Source organism: Strix uralensis, chromosome 11 (genome assembly GCF_047716275.1).
Source record: "Strix uralensis isolate ZFMK-TIS-50842 chromosome 11, bStrUra1, whole genome shotgun sequence".
NCBI lineage: Eukaryota > Metazoa > Chordata > Aves > Strigiformes > Strigidae > Strix > Strix uralensis.
In genome coordinates, this window is record NC_133982.1 from 12536791 (window position 1) to 12556569 (window position 19779).

Genomic DNA, 19779 nt, shown 5'->3' on the forward strand with positions numbered 1-19779 from the left:
GGCTCCTTCACACACAGCGGTGTGACAGCCACACCTCACCTCTTCTCCTGGCTGGCGCCCACCAGCCCTATCCCCAGCCACGGTGTGGGTCCCCTTCTTCTGCCTCCACGAGCAGGGGGATGGCTTCCACCCCAGAGCTGCCCACAACCACCCTGGAGTTCGGGGTGGGTTGGCGGGAAGCCCCCCAGGAATCACAGATGCATCCTGTGAGCTGGGCTGAGAGGGCCGTGCAAAGCCACTGGAGCTCAGCATCAAGAGGTGCCAAGGAGCTCTTCCACCTCGTGAGGTGCAAAGAGGCCGCGAGCGCAGGTCCCTTCCCCACCACCATGCCACTGCCCGCCCCGCTTCTCCCTTCCCAAAAGGCTGTCCCCTTTGTCTGTCCCTGTGCCATGGGAGACACCGGCTCTGTCATCGGCTTCCCTTGGTGCAGGCTTGAGACCTAAATAGAAGAGGATAAAAATAGCACTTCTGTCCAGATAATTAAACCAAAGCCCTTAAAGCTGCTCTTTTTCCACCAGCTTGTCGTTAGCAGCAGCAGTACGATCACCATCTCTGCAGTCAGTGACTGTGTTATCGTTCCTGTACATGGAAAGTAACCCCCAGGCATCAGCAGCAACACTGTGCATCAGTTACTGTCTGCTAGAAAGATAACGAACCATAACGTAATCCCTTGCGTTTAAAAATAAATAGTTCGCACTGCCTCAGAGCTTCTGAGCACGGAAAACAAAGCACTAATAACAAAGACACATGACGTGTCACACTGCAGGGGTACGGCGCTGCCAGTGGAGGCTCTCCAGGAGCACACGGGTGAGGTCGGAGGGGTCTGGGCTCACCCCATGTCCTGCCGCCAGCCTCTGGTGTGCCCTGGCAGATCGTGCACCTCCAGCTTCTTGCAAACCTGCCGAGCATTTGGAGCTTCGCATCCCCAAGAGCCTGTTCCACGTGTCCCATGGGAATAATGGCACATGCCAGTTCTGGAAGGGCATTGCAACACCAGACCTCGCAGGAGCAGAAAGCACTCAGGTAGTGTAGCAGCCAGGTCTGTAGACGTCTGCATTGTCTTGGGATTCATCCTTTTTATCTCCAGGTGAACCCAGAACACCCAAAATCTTGAGTCTAAAAATGCTTGTCCTGCACCTGCCACACTTCTCAATCCTAGTGCATTGAGTAGTGCATTAAAATTGATAATGGATACTTGTATGTGTAGTGTCTGGGGCATATTTTAACTCTGTAGTTAAGGTTTCTATCTCACATCCTGTTTGCAGTTCTCCATTGAACTTTGCTGTTAAAAACCTATTAATTTTCACCTGATGTTTCTCAGGCCTGGTTTCATTCTTCAGAGCTGCTATTAGTTCTAAAAAAATAAAAATAACACAGATGAAGTATTTTTAGCTATTCTCCTGTAAAAGCTGTTCTCCTTTTTCTGTTTTGTGTTTTGTTTGTGAGCCTAGAAACACCCTTGATCTACATTTTTCATATGCATAAGCATTACTTCCTCTTGCACCAAATTGCAGATGTTCCTCATCTGGAACTGGCTCGTCCTATGTAAGACTTTGGGGCACAAAGTGAGGATAACGTCTTTCCTGGCTGAGCTAAAAAGCATTGCTGTACTACTACCACTTGTTGAAATTAAGACATTACAGAGCAGAGGCATTTTTACCAGTCATGCATTGTAACATGAAAATTTCTGCAGATTGCCATGTATATGAGCAGCAGCAGGGGTTATTTCTAGCTAAGCCTGTTTAAATGCATTTGATCGTTTATAATCAGGTTCTTCATGGTGAAAACTGAAACAGCAGAAAGAACTTTGCATCTAAACAAGAATCAACAGAGAGAAGGGCAAGAGGATGGCATTGGACTAGCAGGGAGCTCCAGAAATTAAAGTCTTATATTCTGTTCAGACCTGGGTTAATTTTGTTCCTGTTCAGGCAAGCACCAGATGAGAATACACAAACCCTCAGGAAATGTTGCTGTCAGCACGGACTGTTTTTGGCTGCTCTGCTCTTTCTCTGTGTCCCCTCCCGGAGCATGCTGCTGTAGTTACGGGATGGGCTGGGACACCTCCCATGCGTATGAAACATGGCCAAAAAGCAGAGGTCAGGCCTGAAATAACAGAGGATTGCGTGCTCTTCAACTGACAGCTTTTAATGTGAGAACAGTCATTCAGCACTGGCATTTCTGCTGCATTAATTGCCATTAGTGTCATCCTTGCGGGAACACTAAATTCATTGCAAACCTTGAATTAGCGCTCTCTTGTAATTCTTCAGTTTGTACTTAGACACAACCATTTGCGGAGGCAGCACGTTCCAAGCAATTGGAGCAGAGACAAGGAATGATACTCAGCTGGCCCTTGGATGTTCAATTTAGCGAAGAAAAGAAGCAGAGGTCACACTCATAACTGTGTATTTATGGTTCTGTTCTGGAAATTCATACAGCAGCTGCCAAAAAGGCCCCAGCTTTTGCCTCGGCAGCACCATTAATGTGCAGATGTGTGTTAGAGCTATCATCTCCGAGCTGCTCAGCCCCAGGCTCTATGCATCATGCTCTCCCTGCACCTGATTCTCACTTTATTTTCCCACTTTCTTCCTGACACTGACTTCTGAGAACCTGAGAGAAATCCTGGCCTAATAAATGGGAACATTTGCCACCATCTTTGATGGCTGTAGCATTCCCACAACAAGGTCAAGGTCTCTTTGCAGAACGCACCAGTGGTATTTGACATGGATATAGAAGAATGTGAAACAGGGATGGCCAGTATTTGCTGCTGGTCCCAGCTTTTTTGGCTCTGAAATCCCTGCTCACACTTTGCAAAGCCCATCACTTTGCAAAGCTCAGGGAAAGATTTGAAATTGGAAATCGCAATAATTCAAAATTGTCCTTGAATAGCTGTTGACCCAAATTCCTGTTTCCCAGATGAAAAGGAGCCACTGGCTTCCTCAGGGCAGAATGCAGGAAGGACAAAAGTAAAGCCCCAGAACCTACTCTGTTTTATCAGAGCAGAAATATTTCCTAAGGGGGAAACCAAATCAATACTTTGCAATTTTCTGACAATACATGAATCATTGCAATTATTCAGAGATAATTCGAGTTTTCCAATCCAGCTGCTAAATTAGAGAAAAGCATACTCTTTGCACTCACTACCCCCAGTTTGGCATGTCAGTCAGAAAAATACCCCTTCAAGTATAAAATCCATCCACTGAAATTAAAAAAAACACAAACAACTCTCTTTTTAAAAACCTTGGACCAAATTAAAGTGTTTATGATGTACAAGGAGTTCTATTTTTCAGGTAATTCCATGCCAGAGGTAGGAGTAATGAAAATGCATGGAGTTAATAGGAATTTTTCTGTTGATAACCCACTTGAATTCCAGCATCTGCTACATTGTTTTCTAATTCTAAAGCTCTAAGAAGAAAAGACTATATAAGAAGAAATGAACCCAAACAAAATTCTTTTCTGTATCAGTCTTTTCTTTCCTAACCCTAGAGTTGGAACAAAAAAGGACCTGGATCTGAACAGGGACCTATCCAAAATCAAATCTCATCCTGGTTTTGTTGTTCTCTAGGGATCTCTGCGGCACTGGAGAAAGAGTGGAAAGGGAGTGGCTGTTGAAAAATTAACCATCTTCTGGAGACATTTTTTCACTAGGACAATATAATGGTAAGCAGAAAGGAAGGAGAGTTTTCAGTATGCTTTGGGAACGGGAATTGAATGCAACAGACTCGATGACTTGGTGTTTCTTGTGATGACTGTCAAAATGAAGTCATCAGTTTCCTGCATCCATTTTGGACTCCACACACATCTCCTTGTCTGTGTCTGCTGCCTCCAGAGACATATGAGCAAGATAATACTGGCAGTTCCAGGATAATTGCTGGCCAAGATATAATTTGAGACATGGCTCAAAATCTTCTTCCTCTTACTACACCCTGCCACAGGGTTTTATTTCCTATCTAGGGTCAAAATCTGCTTGATGTTGGTGTTGCTACCAGACAACTACAATGTCAACGACAGCAGTGCAAGCATTATCACACATCCCATCATCTTCTAATTTGGATTCAAAAGATCAGCCCTGGGGAATGAAGAAGGCAGTTTGATTTCTGTGGCCAATTCATTCACTGCTGAAAAAAACCAACAGAGCTGGCTGGCTGTGCTCAGCATGGCGATGCTTGTTGTGAAGCTGTACAATTATCCGGGGAGCCAGGCTGAGTCTATAAAACTTTGCTCATTAAGATCATTAGAGACCTGTCAAATGGAACAACTGGGATGGCTTTGATCTGGCAGAATACCCTTTCTCCTGTTCCCAGACCTTGGGAACTATCCAGTTCCCCATAATTTTTTTTTTTTTTTAAGTAATTCAAACAATACTCATTGGTTTTTTTATAGGGTGCAATAACTTCTTCAGGCAAACTGGAAGCTGTAACAGCTATAACAAGATTAATTTATTAAATAGAAACCCTGATATTTCAATGATTCCTCTATAAATATGTTCATAGTTTTGCCAAGAAAGTGACAAAATGTTGCTCATAATCCCAAAGATATTCCCTATAAATCCACTAGGTGTCCTACTGTTTTCAAGCAATTAGGCTCAAGGGTTTTTTTAGGTTTTTTCCCTAGTTTTGCCAGTGAGGAATTAGTCTGAGTCTTTAGTGGAATTAGGTCTGGGTTTGCGGGTTGAAGAAACATGTACGTATGGTTTGTGCGACACAGCAGGGCATCTGGCTCACAGTGGCAGCTCTTTTGGCAAATGCCACTAATGTTTCCCACAGAGACCAACTCAAGGTTAGAGGCTGGAAGAGAAAAAGGAAAAGAATCTGCCTTTCTCTCTTGGGAATGCTAAACAAGATCCATCAGAGCCAAATCCTCTTCTCAGTCAACCTTGGGCATCTATTTATAGGACTGCTGAAGTGAGCCCAGTGCTGACCTCAAAGGTGGTGGCAACACACGTTAACCTTCATCAGAGCCGCTCTGCACAGGCTGCAGTTTTGACATTCCTGGTCACTGTTCCAGTCCCTGACGGGCGTCCTGCTGCTTGCCAGCGCTCGTGCCTGTCTGCAAAGGCCAGCACAGCACTCGCTCACGAGGTGTCCTGTCACTCCAAACACAGAGGGCATGTCAAATACATTCTAAGAAAAGCAGGCTGAAAAATAGCCAAAGGATAATTTTCTCAACCCAGAAAATAGTTGGGGCGGAGCGTGGCCATTGGAAAGGGCCAGCTGCTTGGCTGCTCCTTCATTGCACAACCCAGAGCACACACACTGTATCAAGTTGTGCTATTTGGGACATTCCTCAACCGCCTTGGGATCTGTTACTTGCACTGAGTCCCAGCATGGCAGTCTAGAATTCTCTGAAACACTCACCTCCTAAAAAGTATCTTTCATTATTCCAGTGTCTTACAGTGTTCAGAAATGACTATTTGCAATATATCAGCAAGGGACAACTACAGGGTGTTTTAATGGTCTTGTCACTGAAGCACAACTCCCATTCTGTATAAACCCTATACCCTGACCCTCCAAGGAGCAGTGATTGTTGCATTTGCAAACACCCCTCCCATTCACTCTAGTTTCACAGGGGTCCCACAACTTGAATTTAACCCAGATCTATGTGAGGCAAATGAGGAGAAAACCAGGTTTGTTTTCTATTTAAAAAATGCCAGAGGCAAAGATGCTCTCAAACAATGAGGTTATCTCATTTTTCAGTAGGTGCTTCTGGTCAGAAATACTGCCCACAGCTATTGGCTGTGAAAATAGGCACCAGGCAAGGTATCAGCACCAGTTTAATCACAAGCTGCAAGGGGAAATCAGAGGGGGAACAAGAGCCTCCTGTCCTTGGCCCACCAGGATTCCTTGCCATCAGGCACTGCGCATCACGGGAAGTGCCTAGCATCTGTCCTGTGCCATGTGTTACTGCACTGCCTCTATTTCTTGCGATTTGTGTTGAAGGTATGACAGTCGTTTTCCTGACAACCTGCAAGAAGAAAAGATACTCCAATCTTCTGACTGTATGTATATATAGATACCTGCTGTAGTACCATCCATATGCAGTATGCACCATATGCTAACTGTGAAGGAGTTTAACCTGGTCCAGCGCATGTGTTTGCTGTTATACATAACAAATACCTCAAGCCTTGCCATGATTCAGTGCATTATGCATGGGAGCCATCTGGTCCCGTAGCTGAAGAAGCAAACTGAAAATTTGATAAAAGCATAAACAGTCACAATGAGAGAGACTGAAAAGATGTGTTGATATTCCAAGCAGGAGTCTCCTTCCGTGAGGGCTAATCTCATCACCCATTGCCTCTTGCCTGCTCCTTTCTCTGGAAAGCTGTTGCCAGACAGGTTGCACTCTTAGCTCTGTGAGTACGCACACCTTTGGGATGCTAAAAACACATTTCCTGCGCTTGAGCAAACGTTCTGGGGCAAGATTTTTCTCGGTAGCCAGCTGTGCAGTGAGCAAGATGTGCAAGATGTTTGGAGCGCAGCATATTTTATGGAGCTTGGATTGATCAAGAATTCTGACTGGTTTAAAATGCACTCTCGATTATGATTAGTCATTAATATTGTCTCACTACTGTGCAGAATTACAGTTTATGGCTTAGAAGACTAAAAGGAGGTCCATCTCAGCTTCCCTAGGTGTTCTTAGCCCTGGAGTGGAGATGTATTTTGGAGAGACTGGAGCACCAGAGAAGCAACAAGGAGTTTGGTGCAGTGAATGGGGTAGAGTTTGGAATGTCTTGGATTTGGCCAAGAGTTTGTGTATAACTTGGCCAGAATACTGTGTTACTAAAACTGGCTTTTTTAGATTTTGGAGCCAGACTAGGTTTCCCCCATTCTGACCCTGTTTTTTGATATTTGGAGGTCACAGGGAGAGAAGGCAGACAGGAGATGGCTATTTTAGTACATCTCTGCAGGGAATGCACACGCTTCAGACAGGTACACATTTGTTTCCTTTGACACTGAATTAATGGGAATTGATGTATTGATTCTGCAACTCTTCTAAAGATTGCTTCAAGTTTTGGCCTGTTTCCAAACTGGTTAGATGCAATGTGCACACAGTTCAAGACAGACATTTAATTATTCTAATATGAATACAGTTTTAAAAATTCAGTTCCCTGTGAAATCCAGAAGATAATAATAGCATTATCATCATGCAAATAATGTAGCCTTTCCTGCTTTATATAGTCTGTTTTCATGCCCAGCTACTCCTTCTGGCTTAATAGAACCAAGCCCCTCCAAAATCACAGAATTATTAAGATATTTGCCCCTAGTGAAAATTCATTCAGTATTTTTCATCTTGTTCTTACCTGTTTGAGAGTACACTCTTCAGAGCAAATGCAATCTGCTGTTCTGTGTTTGTGGAGAATATTCAGGATTATGGTGGGGCTCTACCAGAATGAATATGTTACTGCCACCACTATTATTATTGTTGTTGTTGTTGTTGTTGTTATCATTATTGTTGTTGTTATTAAACAATAATAACCTGTCAGTCATTTGCCAGTCTCAAGGGTTAAATCTACTGTCTTTGTGGATATTCCCATATTTAACTAACTAAATACTGGCAAAGTATCCACCTCATATACTGTATTTGTAGACTGTCAGAACATTTCTGTGCCAGGGAAATTCCTGGTCCCAAAAAGAGAAAGCATCTTGTATTAGGGATGGAGTAAGAGTCTTGTATTTTCTCGCTTTGATCAGCGTGTCTCTGCTTTTATGATCTCACTAGGAAAGTTACTTGATGTTTCTTTATTTTGAGTGTCAGCATGGCTCCTGCAAATGTTTGAAGTCATCTTTGTATTTCATTTATTTTCTGGCAAAACAGCATCCATCTGCAGTTTAAGAATAGAACGTATAAAAAACTGCATACGACTTCAAAGCACAGAATGTAGAATTTCTGGGCAAAATTCTCTTCTCAGTTACACTTACATAACTCTGGAGTAGCGTCTTCATCTTTCTCATTGCTACTCTGAAACCCATTTTCATTTCATTGTGTCAGATCCAAAGGATCTACCATATATGGCTAAATCCGATTTCATCACAACTGTTGTAATTTCCTAGGCAAACTTACAATCTCAGAGGAAGTACCTAAAGATGCATTTACAGTACATGGGCCTCAATACTCTAAGAAATATGCTGCTGGCAGTTCTCTGTTAGTAGTTTTCCATGCAAATATGTAGGTGGAGAACTGCTGAACTATCTGGAGCAGAGATTTTCTCCACATACACAAGCAGAGAATCTGCACTGCATGGCTGAGCTCCTTTTTAAAACATCCTGTTCAACAGCTCTTTCTTTAAACAAATAAATAGTTTGCTCTAAATGGTTTGATACTTATTTTGTACAACTCTGTTCCTTGGCCCTCCATGCTATAGAAATGCTGTTATGCTACAAGAAGACAGATTGCCTGGACTGGAAGCCCCAGCCCCGATTCAGGGAAGCACATGGTTTCCTTACAAAGATTATGATGATTATAATTACTATTCAGTATATGGTGCAATTGTTTTTGGTGTTTAAAACAGAACAAAACAAAACAAAACAAAGCAGTTTTGGAAAGGAAAACAGAACATTAGAAAAAAATAATAGTAAAATGGGAAGTGGTTGACCTTCAGGAGATAACTCCCATCTGCAGTGACTGCTATCCAGCATTTCTAGTGATCAGAAAAGGGAAAGAAAAAAATCCCATTAAATATCCCAACACTTCTTTGGAAAATAATGCACCTCCTTTTCTGTAGGTATAACATTTTTACATCTCCTGTTCAACAGCTGCTAGTGTCAAAGGCCAAGCAAGCAGTCCATGGAATGCAGAGCCTGAACTTTTTCAGCGGCCGCTGAAGGCAAAACCATCTAAAGCTGTAGCAGATGTTCATTTGCTTCCTGTCTGCTTATCAGCCCTGCAAAGACACTTCGTTTTTGAACTTGTTATGCCAAGTGTAACTATGGAGATCTAATACAAGCTGCGCAATAGTGATACGGTGAATAGTTCTTTACGTATTTGGTTATGAATGATCAAGCAAAACATTATGGTTTCTAAGAACTCCCTCAAATTTTTCCATATGTGCATTAGTCATTCCCCTTGCATGACAAGAAAATGACAGTGTACAAAGTAATTTAAGAAATGCTACATTACTGTGGCTCTATAATGTTTAATTTAAATACCATTAATGAATTGTCACTCACTGGACCTTCCATAGGATCCCTTCCAGTTTGACCTGCCCTTTCGATTGGGACTGTTGTGAGAGAGGAGTCGATGCAATGCATTTATGTTACAGCAACTGAACAACAGATATATGCTGTGCTTGATGTTAGTTGCAGGCTTTAGGTTAAAAAAAATTAAATGAGCATCTGCTGGATTACATTTCTATGGTGAAATTCTTCACTGACTTCAGTTCACATCCCTTTGTATAGTGGGCAGAGCGAAGATGTTAGTTTGGCCTCAGTGTGTTCACATTTTATATGTTGTTTCTAGTACACTGTGAAACAAGGAGTGGTATATCCCAACCAACTATATTCCTCCAAAACCTTGAATACGCCACAGAAGAGGGTTCTTAACTGTCACTTTAAAAATCAGTTACACTAGATATTTTGTTGTTACACCTCAGCAGTTTTAATTCCTGTTTGTATTCATTATGAGCTCCTGTAAATTATAACTTTAATATGAATGACTATATGCAAGTGTTAAAACAGTGTTCAATCTATTTTAGGGCTTTGAGCTCGTTTAATGAGACTGATTTTTACACTGATGCATTTAAATTGATATACATTCCCAATACAGGCAAGACCCAGGGCAGTTAAGTTTATTGCTTAATAGACAGGAGTTCTTTTTCCTCCATGAAATAGAAGAAATAAAGGAATTTATGTAAATCCTGGCACAGATGGTTTTGCGTTAAACAGAAAAGGATGGGTTTGGGATGGTTTCTCTGCCTGTGTTGAAACTGGAAACCAAAAGTGACAGCTTTGGCCTGTCACTGGTAGACATGGTTATAACCATGGGAAACAGAAGGTTTCAGAGCAACAGTGGCTCTGCTGGTGTTCACATTTCATATAACTCTATCAAGGAAAAAGAGCACCAGGTAACCATTATTGCCACTTCTAAAATGTTGATTGCATTGTAAATCTGTGTTGACCTGCAAAATGCAAATAGCGGGCACAGCGCTTCCTTGAGTAATCCTTCTACAGGTGATAATCTGTTGTACTACAACATCAAGGCCCATGTCCTTGAAGGAAATGAAGCACTTTGGGATGATTGGTTCCAGGGGAAGTAGGTATGGATATGCTTTTGAGAAAATGAGCTTCCATATAGAAGCTGTAGACCTAAATTTCAGTCACTTCCTTTGCCCAAAGGCAAGCAACGACAAGGCAATGCATGAAGCAAAAGAGAAAAGTTGTTGAAAATGAAGATATGAGGGACTCTATGCAAAGGACAGATTTGCAGGCAAAAGATGCATTTGGTGAATGCAGTGATGGAAATTGCCTGAAGCATCTGGAAAAACACCACAAGTATGAAGGTGAAACAGGATGAGGGGAAAAAAGTAGACCCAGGGATTAAACTTGTGTGAGTTGGGAATGTGGAGGAGGTGAACACAATCCTTTGGGTGAGTTCCTGGAAGGGATGCAGTAAATATATTACAAAAGCAACACATTGGTACTATGACTGGGTAAGGGATTTTTCAGCTGAAGTATTTGAAAGTAAAGCTCAGTATTTAGACTTAGACTGTAAGGAGCAGCCCAGTAGGAAGCAGGATGGATGAGATGGCTTAACAGGGCTTCATTGTAGTCAAATTAATTCAGTTTAAATAATTAATTCTCTTTTAAATTGACTGTACTCTGCACACTTGACATTTTGGAAAAGCTGCCATTGCCTGGCCTTCTGGTAAATGCTTTTGCATCTGTTTTCCATTGTTTCCTTCTTGAAAAAAATCCTTGTCACTAACAGGAACCATCAGCAGCATGGAACAAATTGACTTGCCAAAGACATTTCCTCCAATCTCATTATTTATACTGGAAGTATTCTTTTTGGTATTGAGTCAGACTGTGATTTTTAAAAATCACCATATATTAAGACGGTTTTGTACTGTCATGAGTCAAATTCAAACTTGGTTACGTGAATTACTTGCATTTCATCAACATTTGGTCCTACTTTTTTCAAAGAGGTGATCAAGCAGTTTAATTAATCCACAGTTCTCTCTGCCTACCTCATTATATAGAGCTCCTTACTGTTGCAGCAGAGGGCCTCCCCCAGGTATGAATCAGATCAACTATATCAGTTAGCACATCAATTTTGAGACTTAAGTGGATGAGATTGAGCAGATCCATAGCATTATTTGGGGCAGCCTGGCTTAAACAAATAGGTTCTGTATTTTACTCTCAAGGTGCTTTGGTTTATATTCACTCTCATCACCTTTGTCAGCTCCAGGTTGTGTAGCTCCAGTTGCTAAGTGTTCATCTCCTCTAAACTGCCATGGTGAGGTGGCAGTGTTACTATGGCAAAGGAATACAAACATAAGCTTGAGTTCTAACTGCATGAGGGGTCTGTTGAGGTTAGGAGCTCCTTCAGGTAAGCTGGACCAAACCTTCAGAGAGCTCAGAAAAGGGTAGAAGCTTGATCTGACCTATATCCACGGTGACTCACCAGTGAGATTTAATGTTGTTACTTTGTTTTGCCTCTGTTTCTCAGCAGTTCCTCACATTTTAAACAAGGACACTCTTACCTAACCGAATCGATAGATGAGTATAATTAGGACCTGATATAATAAGGCCAGTATTTGTAATAATATGAGGGAACATTCCAAAGCAGTTACAGAAGAAAAGAATTTCAGATAATTAGGAGAGGAGTTGGGCAGTGATACAGATTTTAAAAGTACCCAAGATACAATAACAGATACTAAAAATATCTATAATGAGATGAAATCCCCATGACTCAGTACTTGAGACAACCTCCTTTCTCTAGGAATTAGTAAGAAAATCATCCAAACAGGGTAGGTTGTGGTGTATCATCTTACTCTGGTGGGCTTACACTTACACTTCAAAGAAGTATCTTACGCTGAAGAAGGATAGACACAGGTCTGACTTAACAGGGCAATTGCAATATTTTTTTGAGTATGTTCTGTAGCTGTTGCTTTTTTAAAATTGGTTGTTTTGTTTCTACCTAGAAAAAATTCTAATAATAAATGGTCTGGATCTTGAATAGCAAAAGCACTGACAGCAGGGCCTGAGATGCATTCTTTTAGTCAACAAGGACATATTTTTAAATACCAGTGACTCTCTAGCTAATAGTCAAGGAGTGACAAATCTAGCTTGCAAATAGAAAGGTGGAAGTGCCATTTCTTTCTTCTTTTTCTTTTCTGCATAATGTGTTTTCTGACTAGATGCAAAATTTTGAAAGTACTGGAAGTACTGGAAGTATTTTCAGAGAAAGAAGTATTATTTTGAAAAGTATTTGAAATGCTGTAGAGTTTTGGAAAAGCAGAAAAGCTGTGTTATGAGAACATCAGCTATAATCTGGGTCAGATTTTCAGTGCAGATGTGTCAGATGCAATTTCTTGGAAACCCTCCATGACAGTTAGTGAGAAGAGTGACCCAATGTTTTCTCACCGTACAAAATAACTGTTCTGTTCAGTGATGTCATGGGGATGAAGCACTGCTTGTATTTCCAAAGCGGTGTCCTGTTTAAGCTTGTTCGAGAGCAGAGATTTTTCTCTCAGAACAGTTTCAAACAGGGAGTCTAGCAAATCTCTTTGGTACATCTTGACTGATCTCAATCTGGCTTGTCAGTTTTCTGAATTTTAATGATCTGGGTTTATTTCCAGATAATGACTATTTATGAAAATTAGATGCCTTATAAATAAAGATGGAAATTATTCTATAATATTAATTACAGGCTTTATGGTTCAAATACTTAATATATTAAAGGCAAATGGTGATGTCGATTGTTTATTAGGTTTATTAGGTTCTTTGGTGGTTTGTTTTATTTTAACCTGATTTACATATGTTGGACAGCGTTTCCTGAACTTTTAAAGCAAGCTGTGTTATGTGCCTGGATAGACCAAAGGATATTGAAGGACAATAAAATTCAAAATGCAGCATACAGCGGTAGTAGTAAATGGAAAAACATATTTCAGAGTGTTTCTGTCTAAGAATCGAATAAATTAGTTTTACTTGGAGAGTCTCAGCTTGTGTTGTTAGCCATTTACTCAAAAATGACGTAGTTTTAAATTAATTATAATCCTTTGCACTTCTATAGCTGCTTCTCTTGAGAATCTCAAAAGTGTTCTACAAACATTAATTAAGCTTAATAGTACTCCTGAGAAGTGGTTAACTGATAGATATACTTCACTTAACCCATCATGATATAAGTGATCTCTACAACAAAATACAAAAACTTTAAACAGCAGGACTACACAAGAGTTTAGAGCCTAAAATAAGTATCTTAGCCAGACAAAACTGTGGGGAACATTTAGATACAGGGAATGCAATTACTTGGCCTAGGCATTGAAGATAAATAAAAGTGCAAATAATAAGGCACTGAGATCTCTAGTGAAGGAAAGTGGTTTATATCTGATGTGAGAGAAGATACCCACAGCACCACAGTATCACATGGTGTGACTCTGGATGATGAATTGGACTGATTCAGAGAAAAGACTGCTATTTGCAGAAATCACCTCCAGATGGGCCAGAGAGCCTGAGTCCAAATCGAACCTTTAAGGCTGATGCATGAACAGCAGTGATAGCAGTTAGGTCCTTACTCCCACCCCTGAGGGTACAGGAGTTGCTGAAAATAGCAACAAAACAGCAGTATCAGTGTGTACACTTACAGCCTGAGACTGCTATTTTTGCTGGTGAATCTGCATGCATAATTTCCTTCCTGATATTACTCCACAAAGAGAAGCTTTTGTTATCTTGCCTCACTGATGAGAGCAATACTTAAGACGGGTTAGCGCTGGAACAGGCAACAGGTTGTTTTTGGTAGATGCATTAGGACTTGGATCATCCTCAAGCCACTCTTCTGCTTTCCCGTTCTCAAAAAATCTGCTGCAAATATTTATTTCGGTGCTTCCAGTGTCTACAGGAAGAGCCATTCCAGAAATATGCTCCAGCTGTACACATTTATTTGCCTACTAACAACAGGAGAAGAGGTATGGCATCACTTGTTTGATACCCCTACACGCAGCAACACAGCAAAGCACAGTGTTAACTGTTTTCTCCCCGATTAATACCAATAGCCATCCACTAGGTCTCTTATCATTCAGTATTTGATAGTTGCTGCAATGCCTTGTGAATAGTTTTAGCATTTGTTGAGGGAAACTTTATGATGCACAGCCTAAATTCTCAGATGCACACTCTGAAATCCTGAGGAAGCAAATCAGCACTGAAAAGTGAAATGATAATGAGTTTGCATCAGATTTTTATTTATAGAAATGACTTGAAAACATTTGGGTCTCCTCTTTGCATACATTTTCTTTCCTTTTTGTTTCCCAGCATTTCTGTACTTTTGGGACTACAAACTCTCACATAAACATTGGCAATAAATCCTTGCTGAGAAAGACTACCTGCTGGAGAAAAATCTGCTCATTTTATCCAAGTGGAATGCCTACACTCTGCAATTAGACTTTATCCTTACTCATATACAATAACATCCTTTATTTGCATTTTGTGAATTGTAATTCATGACATACATGACACTGACACCTAATGAACCCCCCTGCAGTGCTTCTTCTGAGTTCAGTGGCCTTTGGATCAGGACCTGTGCTCATTTCATCTCCCCATATTTTTAGCTGCTTCAGTAAGTTGTTTATCTAGAGAAGGGTCTGAAACCTTTTTTTTTTTTTTTTTTTTCACACATGCATGCTATTCTATTGCCTCTTTTATAATTTATAATCAGTAGTTTCCCTGGAGTGCAAAAAGCTTTTCAGAAATACTATACTTGCAGCAGTAAGAGGAAGGGTAACTGCACTGTTGTACTGCTGCCTCATAATATTTAAATACTTTATTATTTCATAATCTGTCCTAGAAGCTTTCCAAGCAGAGACAGTCTCTTTATGTCAAAAGGGATAAGTTCCAGATTTTCAAATATGCATATATCAAAAACCCTATGAAGACGTTGCATCATTTTCAGTGTGATTCCAGCTTGCCAAAGGCTCCATTTCATCGCATAACCTTCCGGATGTAGATCCATTACTGCACCGTAAAGTGGGTTACTGGACAGGGTAAGGCAATTCATCCTCTGAAATGCAGAGTGTTGTTTTGCCAGTTACATGGTTTATAATTATCCATTATCATTATCTTTACAGTTATTTTTACCAAGGTTACAGATATGTCATGTCTCTGAAAGATGTTCTGCTGGGTTCTTTAGGAGCCTCATTCTTCCCCCCTGTAGACAGAAATGAGCAGCGCACATAGCACAGCCAACAGAGTTCAAAAGGAATAAAACTGGTAAGAAAGTGAACAGATCAAGCCCCAAACTGCATACTTCAGAAACTGAAATAGTTTTGCCTATGGAAGCCAGTCTCTGCAAGGAACTACTGTGAATAGTAATAGCTGCTTTTTTTTTTTTTTTTTTTTTTTTTGAGCACTGCTGAAGCCTTATGAATTATTAGTCAAATCTCACAATTCTAGGACAAAGTCAGTTAAAACCATGCCCTGGGACAGGCTTCTCCATTCCATTCCTGGCTCTGTCACTGACCATCTGCCACTTGTCCTCTGCCTTGCTTGAGTTTACCCATGTGTAAAATGCACTTAAAATAAGCTAAACCATACTTTGAAAATTACTTCAGTGCCACAAGCTAGAAATTTGGGGCTGCAACATGGAAAAAAATGGTTCTGTGGTTGCCAGTCCATAGAAACCCTGCACGTCTCCCTGGATGCACTCCTGAGGAGGCTAAATCTGGCTGACAGTGCTCCACCCTGTGCTTGAGAGGTAGCAGAATACCACATTAAGCATGCTTGATGCCTGCCCACCTGCAGTACATGCAGTTGCTAACTTGTTTAATTAACTTACTATGCACAACAAGAATCTGATCCAACACTAACTGGAATAGGAAGACTTCTATGGCTTAATGATCTTGGGGTCGGTCTCCACATGTGTGCAGAGACCACTGCCTAGAGATCCCTGAAGCCCCCACGAAGGGAAAGGCTTTGTTTGACTGACACATAGACACGTCTCTGCGCAATGAGCCTGCAGGAGCTGGGCACACAGCAGATCTGTCTCTGCCTGTACAGTAACACTATTCACCGATGCTGCTCTTTATTCAGAAATAAATACAGCACCATAGTCATTATTTTTCACAGACCCTTTCACACGTAGCTTTAGACAAGCCTTAATGTGGAAAATGGATGACAAGCTATGCAGGAAAGCTTTGCGGCTAGATGTAAGTTAGGAACGGTGACTTGATAAAGGTGGTGACAAGCTAATAATGAAATGGAACATTGCAATTAAATGTGCTGGTGGGGAAGAAAGTGTGCCACAGCCAAGAGAGAGAGTGAGCAGCAGGTAGGTCAGGGAGAGAAAGCAGAAGAGGCTTGATGGAATAGGGTGGGAAGGGGGGGGAGATGTAAGAACAGGAAAGACAGGACAGAGATAAGCACTGTGTTAGCTGTGATGGTAGGACTGGGCAGAAACTATTTTGTTTGGTGTTTGTATCAGGCCTTGCATGGTGAGATCCACGTCCCTGACTGCAATTTGTTGACATTGACACAATATGTAATTAAATGCAGATAAGTCCTAGAAGGACAGAAAAGGTGGAGGGAAATAAACAGGTCAGGCTATAAACTAACAGCAAATCAAAGACGTCTACACCAAGTTTTACCTATGACATGAGCTGAAAAGTATGAAAACTGCCACAGAATGTTTAAGAATTACATTTCTGTAAAATTTAAGTTTCCATTAGAAATAGTCAAGAGTATGTTAATGGTTATGAACCTAAACTCTGAGACATGAACTAGTCATACATCAATGCAGTGATTTTGCCTCAGTGTACACGCAGCTGAAACAATACTCTTAGAAGTAGGAACAGACCCATTAATCTTGAATGTTAACGCTGAAGCCTAAAAATTATGCCTACATGAAAAACGAGCAAGGGCAGAGAGCACAGTTTGAATATCAAAAATTACTAACACAAGCCAGAAGATGGACTTCATTATTACTATTTATTTGAAAAACATTTCCAGGATTAAAGTATACCAGAAATTGTCAAAGGATTTAGAAAAATTTCTACAAACACACTACATAATTTAAGGGCTCGCTGAAGAATGCAGACCAGTTTGCTGCAAAAAATAATGAGGTTCTGGGTTCTTGATCTCTCACCCCACTGTATATTGTTGAGAGAGACAACGACTTTACGGATGTGGCTAGAAATGCATTTTATGTAGAAATACAAGGAATGGGCTATGTTGTTCTCGTAGTCCCTGCCTGGGATAGGGGGTTGACACATTCTTTACTCAGTATGCTGTCTGTTGAGAAAAAAAAAAAGAGACAGACTAAGCTCACAAATATCAAACCTGGCAGCGCAAAGCTGTGTCTGCATGTGCAGGCTTGCACACGGGTGCTTCTGCCTGGGTAGAGACTGGCTTGTGTCAGGTGCTCTGTTTCCTACATGGGGGGTAGGAGCAGTATTTCTCCTATAAACAGTCATATTAATAAAAGCATGTGGGGGAAAAAAGTCTTCTTTTGTATTTTTTGCTTTTATATTCTCCTATTCGATCAGATTTTTCAGAGGGATGGGATAAACCAATACAGGAGGTTTGAACTTATTAAGCATTTACAGTCCAAATTCAGAACTTCATGCGAATTTTCTGTCTTTGTAACAAGCCACATCTAAACCCTCGAGCCAAACGTCCAGAACTGAGGGAAGCTTGAATTCAAAGCCAAAATTGTATGGTTGGAGCCTATCCCTAAACATCACTTCAAAAATAGCACACTGGTATAAAATTTTGAAACCCAGGATTGCAGTACAAAAGGTGCCAAAAAAGTAGTATTTCTGTGTGTCGGTGCAAGCAGGAGGACTCATTTTGTTGTGCTCAGCAACATCTTGACACGCCGCACTAATCTTAGCCGCACGCTCTTAAAAGATTATTTTTGTCTCGGGGTTCTTTTCTAGTCTTTGATGCAACAACCCGGTGCGGGTTACATCAAGCCTGTAGAAAATCCCCCGTTTTCTCTTCCCTGTTTGTTTTCCAGACAGCCGGCACCTCCTCCGGGTCCTGCCGACGCGCGCCGCAGGTGAGCGAAGAACTGGCGTATTTGGGCCGGAGATTAATTTCCGTTTAAATTAAAGGTGCTGCCGGCGGGCGGGAGACGCTGCAGGGGGGAGTGGGGAGAACAGAGTCGAAGCCGTGGTCTGCGCGCGGTATTTCGGGCTGTGCTGAGGGGCTTTGATTGAGGGCGTCCCGCTCCCCCCCTCACGGCCCAGAACCGCCGGCGCCTCGCTGAGGGGGGAAGGAGGGAGGCGGGGGCCGCCGGGCCGAGGCCCCTCGCCGCCGGGCCCGCCCTGTCAGCGGGAGCCCTCAGAGGCGAGGCGGCCGCGCACGGCCGTTGGGCACGGCGGTGGTGGCGGGCCCGCCTCAGGCGCGGCGGGGCACCACCACCGCCGCCGCCTCCCGCCGCGGAGCAGCAGGACCCGGGCGGGCGGGCGGGCGCCCTCCCCAGCCGCGATCACGAGTCGGCGCCCGCCTTCCCCCCTCCCCACCCCCGTGACGGCCAAGATGGCGGCGCGAAGAGGCGGTGCGGAGGGGAGGGGGGATCCCGCCTGAGACGCCCACACGGCGGGGAGGCGGCGAAGGCGAGTCGGGCTCCGCTAGGATGAGATAAGGGCGCGGGGACCCAGGGCGCTTTCCCCCCCCCTCCCCTTCCCCTACCCCCCTTCACCCTCCCGTTCCTCGGCGCCGGGGGCAGGAGGCGCCGGCGGCCGTTCCCTCTGCCCCGGGGAGCGCGGCCCCCGCCGGAGGTGAGGGCTGCGGGGCGGCGAGGGAGCACGTCGGGCTGTCACCGCGGTGCGGCGCCGGGAGGGGGGCGAAGGGGTTTCTCCGAGGAGATATCGCGGGTCGGGCGCTATCGCGAGCCTGGGCCGGCGGGGAAGGGGCGTCCGCGGGGCCGGCGGCGCTGGGCTGTCAGTGCCGGGCGGGGGGGGGCGGTGAGGGAGGCCGGGCGCCGGCGAGCGAGGGGCTGAGGGGAGCGCAGCGGCGGCGGTAACTTTCCGCTGGGCCGCGGCGGGAGGGGGAAAACTTTCTCCTTTTCCCCGTCGGGCCGACGGTTCCCGCCAGCTCCCCCCCGCCCCGCGCCGCGGCGGTGGCCGGGCCGGAGGAGCGCAGCCCCGGGGCCGCGGAGGCCGGCGCTCCTGAGGGCGGAGAGCTGCCGGGGCTGAGCTCTGCCTGCTGACCTGCCATGTTACAAAGGCAGGGCAGGGGCGTGCTGGCGGGCTCGGAGAGCTGCTCGGGGAGAAACCGGCCGAGGTGTGTGTGCCCCAAATACATGTGCGGTTTTTCCATGCAGCCTGCGCTGCGTCAGCTGGAATTGCACAGGTAGTGTTCAGCCTTGTGCGCCTGTGTTTTTATTGCGACTTCCCCCCGGGCTCCCGCAGCCTGGGTTACCGCATACCTGGATTAACGCGATGGTAAAAATTAGCCCTGACGTTTTTATCATTGTTCCGTCATGATGTCTGCGTGTGGCGTAAGTTACTGGCCAGGGGATGATAATATTTGATAACTTCCTAGCGATGGTTGTTATTCTGGAGTCATTCCAAACGGGCTGCATTCAAAAATGTGCCGCCTCTGAGAATGTTGATTTGCTAAAAATGAGGTC

At 43.4% G+C, this 19779-nt stretch overlaps 1 protein-coding gene and 1 long non-coding RNA gene across 11 annotated transcripts in view; both read left to right on the top strand.

Annotated features, from left to right (window-relative positions):
• Nucleotides 1–649: 649 nt before the first annotated feature.
• Nucleotides 650–13155, top strand: LOC141948281 (uncharacterized). The gene is made up of 2 exons (XR_012630427.1): nucleotides 650–1023; nucleotides 3563–13155. It is a non-coding gene; the product is annotated as an uncharacterized LOC141948281 (long non-coding RNA).
• Nucleotides 13156–13906: 751 nt separating this feature from the next.
• DENND4A (DENN domain containing 4A) overlaps nucleotides 13907–19779 on the top strand; it is a 61954-nt gene continuing 56081 nt past the window's right edge. For 4 of the 10 annotated variants that reach the window (XM_074881037.1, XM_074881043.1, XM_074881042.1 and 1 more), the window contains exon 1: nucleotides 18775–18925. The gene's annotated coding sequence lies outside the window, so the exon portion shown is untranslated. The other 6 variants (XR_012630491.1, XM_074881044.1, XM_074881040.1 and 3 more) reach the window with 5 other exon arrangements.